Source organism: Vigna radiata, chromosome 10 (assembly GCF_000741045.1).
Source record: "Vigna radiata var. radiata cultivar VC1973A chromosome 10, Vradiata_ver6, whole genome shotgun sequence".
Taxonomy (NCBI): Eukaryota; Viridiplantae; Streptophyta; class Magnoliopsida; order Fabales; family Fabaceae; genus Vigna; species Vigna radiata.
In genome coordinates, this window is record NC_028360.1 from 8,443,085 (window position 1) to 8,448,153 (window position 5,069).

The following is a 5,069-nucleotide window of genomic DNA, read 5'->3' on the forward strand; positions in this document are numbered from 1 at the left end:
GGGGGGCGCCCAGGCGCCATCAACTCGCTGTTTTCACCAATTGCCCACGCTCAGGCGCCCCTGGGGGGCACCCAGGCGCCATCAACTCGCTGTTTTCAGCAATTTGTCACGCTTGGGNGCCCTAGAGGGGGGCGCTGGGCGCGTCCTGTTTTGCTGAGTTGGCACCCTAGAACTATAAATAGCACACAGTTTTCGAGGGCAAGGGACTCTTGGCGGCTGAAGCTTGGGAGCATCGTTTTGGACCTTTTGGAGCAAGTTTTGGGCTGTGGGAACTCACCCATCTTCTTCCTTGGGTCTTCTTCTTCACCATTTTCATTCCATTGTAAGCTCAAGCTCTCCATTAATGGAGAGCTAAGTTCATTATTGTTGGAGAGTGATGTAAACTAGGAACTTCTTGTAAATGCACTTGAGTTTAAATGAAAAATACTTTATTCATTACTTNTTGGTGTTTTTGCCTTTCTCTTAATGCTGGTTATGACTTGATCAACCATAGCTTGATTGTGGGGTTTACTTAAGGTTGGGAAACTTTGGGTAAAACTTGAACTAGGCTAAACACCTAAGGGAAATAGTGTCTAGGGATAGAACTAGGACCTTTAGTTGTCATTAACTTCTTTTCTTAATGCGGGTGAATTTGNTGGATTACCAAGGGATTGGGATTTAACAAATGAACCTAGGCTAACTCACCAAGGGATTGGGTTTTAGTAAATTAGCTAGTTGGCAAGAACAAGTTATTAATGAAGGGTGTTGTAGTGCATTTGCATAGCAAGGAACTAGTTGAAATCATTCTCCAACATGTTGATTCCACATAGTTATCAATCATTTTCATTTTCACTAGTTTTGGCCCCAATTAGTTCAAATTTTACTTATGCATAAAATTTACTTTCATTGCATTATACCAACCAAAAATTGGAACCATTCTTTAGCTTGAGTCAGTTAGTAATTATACGAGTGTAGAGTAATATCGAAGTCTCTAGGGAAACGATTTCCGGTCTTACCGGCTTTANTACTTNCACGACTTGGTATACTTGCCAAAGTCTTAACAAGTTTTTGGCGCCGTTGCCGGGGANTTCGGTTTAATTACTTTACGTTGTGTGATTTCTAACCTATTTAAGCTTTACTCTTACATTCTTTTTTATTTTTAAATAAATTTTACTCTCATCATTTGTGGGCTAACTTGGTGCTCTAGTACTATTGGCTCTAGTGTATGCAGGGCACAATCCGTACTAGGAGCACACGATCTTCTGAACCTCTCCTTTTAGATCTTGAAGTTGAAAAGACAGCCCGACGAAACAACAGCAGAAGAAGAAGGAGAAATCGGGCGTCTAGAGAAGCATCTCCAGCTCCTGGGACCACTGAACAACTTATTGTGCCTACAGCTGAGTAGGAAGTGGAACAAATGGCTGGAAATTTGAATGGTGATGGTGATGGGCAAGATAGACGCACTCTGGAGGATTTCAATACCTTTTCAGGGTCGTTTCAGTTTAACAGTATCGCTAGGCCACAAATCAATGCACCAAACATGGAGGTGAAGCCTGCTCTTATTCATCTGGTGCAAGGCAAGCAATTTCATGGCCTAGCACATGAAGATCCATTCAAACACATCACCGGTTTCTTGGAGATNTGCAACACGGTGAAGCTTCAAGGTGTTCCAGATGACTTCATAAGGCTTAGCCTCTTCCCCTTCTCTCTTGAAGGCAATGCCAAGGAGTGGCTCACTTCATTTCCTGAAAACAGCATCACTTCGTGGGATGATTTGGTGGCCAAGTTTTGCAACAAATACTTCCCTCAATCCAAAGTCACAAAAGGGAAGCAAGAGATCTCATCATTCCAGCAGGGATTTAATGAGACATTGGGTCAAGCTTGGGAAAGATTCAAGGGGCTACTAAGGAAAACACCCACTCACGGGTTTGATGAGCCCACAATCCTGAATGTGTTCTTGACAGGACTTGATTCCCAAACTAAGTTGATGTTGGATGCCTCATCTTGCGGAAACATCCGTCGGAAGACTCCACAAGAAGCCCGGGTGCTCATTGAAAATATGGCCGCTAATGATAATGAAGCGCAAAATGAGAGGGGGCAACAAAGAGGTGTCCTACAACTCCANTCTTAATGCGGGTGAATTTGGTGGATTACCAAGGGATTGGGATTTAACAAATGAACCTAGGCTAACTCACCAAGGGATTGGGTTTTAGTAAATTAGCTAGTTGGCAAGAACAAGTTATTAATGAAGGGTGTTGTAGTGCATTTGCATAGCAAGGAACTAGTTGAAATCATTCTCCAACATGTTGATTCCACATAGTTATCAATCATTTTCATTTTCACTAGTTTTGGCCCCAATTAGTTCAAATTTTACTTATGCATAAAATTTACTTTCATTGCATTATACCAACCAAAAATTGGAACCATTCTTTAGCTTGAGTCAGTTAGTAATTATACGAGTGTAGAGTAATATCGAAGTCTCTAGGGAAACGATTTCCGGTCTTACCGGCTTTATTACTTGCACGACTTGGTATACTTGCCAAAGTCTTAACAGGGGCATCGACATCTATAAACTTATAAATGTCGGTCCTGAACAAAGGGATGTCTATTTGCCTATGGGGTAGGTGAATCACATTAATTGCAACCCTATAGACGTCGACTGCCTGACTAAACTGACGTCCAAGAGGCTATTCAACTTCCTTTTCAGGCCATTTAGACATCGGACGACGGGGCGCTGACATCCAAAGCGCTGAACCAAGTGACTTTTCAATAACCGGTCAGTCCAGTAGACGTCGGTCCTGTACTAAGTGACGTCTAAGTACCTGCGAGGTAGGTGAATCTCATTAATTGCAGCAAGATAGACGTCTGGCCCCCCGTAACCGACGTCTATATAGTAGAAATAGACTGACTTCTTCTCACCTACCTGTCAGGCCCATGGACATCTGTTTAGGGTGAAACTAACGTTTAAAATATTATAGACGTCGAGCCCACTCCAAACCAACGTCTATATGGCCAACTTATTTACGAAAATGCCACCAATCAGTCATATACGTCGCTCCACACCATAAACGACGTCTAAGGGATGATGTTAAACAACGATTCTACACTAGTGTAAGAATGGAAAGTAAATTTTACAATTTTCAATAACTCCTAATACACTTTAAATTTTTTATTTATCAAATATTTATTTAGATATGGAACACGATTCAACTTTATTAAATTTTAATTTTCTTGTTTAATGTTGAATATAGTGAAAATTATATATGAGATTAGTCTCCCTTGTGTTAAATACACACATAGGGTTCTCTATTTATAATAGAAGAAATATGGGCTAAGCCCAAAATACAAATAAGAAATAATAACAAACTAACTAAAAGATAAAAGATAAAGATAAAAGATAAATACAAAATAAAGATAATATATATTTAACATGGTATCAGATCCTAAGGTTCTTTTGAGGAAAAAGTTTCTGGTGCCTCTACCAATACATCCTCCGTTGCCGGTGGCGACGTCATCTACCGCTGCCGGCGGCGGCATCGTCTACCGCTGCCATTATCGGAGTTTCAGTTTCAACCAACAATCACACGGTTTTGATCGTCTTGGCCATGTGACCACCATGTCATCAACGACGCCTTCATCGAAGCTCCTACGCGCTCTTAACGCCTTTTGAAGTTGTGGATTTGCTCCCTTTTTTTTCTGTCGTGCATGATTGCATGTCTAGTAGTAATTTAGAGTGTCAAGGTCGCTCATTTTCCTCTTTCGCGTTCGTCGTGTGTTGTTATGCGTCATGTCTCTTCTCAGGCAGTTATTCAGAGCATCAATGTTGCTCTGTTTCCTTTTTCAAGTGCCTTGATTGGAGAACTTTTTATAGTTTCTTTCTCCTGTTCATCCATGGCTTCTTCCGCTGCTGTCTCTTCAGACATCTCTTTTGTCACCATTGCGTTTGACCCGTCCATATATGTTTTTTTCCCTAGGAAAATATGGTTTTGTTAGTTTATTTATAACCATGGTGGCTCTCCAACAATTTCCTCTTTATCCATTGGTGGCATTCCTCAAGGGCGATTTGCAAGAAGAGATTTACATGAAGCAACCTCCCAAATTTGTTGCTCAGGGGGAGTCTTTTGGGTTGGTATTTCGTCTTCTATGTCGTCTTGCAAATCATTAGCAATTTGATGTCTCTCGAGTGCAGAAGCAGATATTTTCACTAAGTCTTTATGGATTATTTTAGTAACAAGCTTGGTACATACGATTTGTATGCACTAGCTTGAGGGGGAGTGTTAGATATATTATCTTTATTTTATATTTCTCTTTTATCTTTATCTTTTATCTTTTAGTTAGTTTGTTATTATTTCTTATTTGTATTTTGGGGTTAGCCCATATTTCTTCTATTATAAATAAAGAACCCTATGTGTGTATTTAACACAAGGGAGATTAATCTCATATATAATTTTCACTATATTTAACATTTAGAAATACTATTTCTATCATGGAGAAAAAATAATTACTACAAAATTTTAATGAAGAAGTCTGATTAATATCTGTTTCTGCTGAAATGGGACGAAAATGACACCTGTGTAGTTTCTGTATCGGCTGAACGTGAATAGGAGAAGCTCGCGTTTCGTTGGTCGAAAGTCGAAGCGGTTCTCTTTGAGTTGGCAAGGTATACTTTGTCTGGTCTCGTGAATAGGAGAAGCTCGCGTTTCGTTGGTCGAAAGTCGTAGCGGTTCTCTTCGAGTTAACAAAGTTGTTCTCTTCTGGTTCGTTTGTTGAAGGAAGATTCTTTTATCTCTTTATTTTCATTCTCTTATTGTAATATGTGAAACTGATTTTTAGTGAAATTGTTAATCACTTTTTATAGTGATTAACGACTGGACGTAGATTCTTTTGAATCGAACCAGTATAAAAATATTTGTGTGATTTTTCTACTACCTACACTCTTTACTGTTTTATGCACATCAATTGTTTGATAAATTTTCTGTGAGAAAATTTTCTCTTAAAACGAACCATATTTATTTAACTTGTGACCGAACACGCTTTCTGCTTTATAAATCTTATTCCGCTGCGCGACTCTATCACGATACCTATTGTAT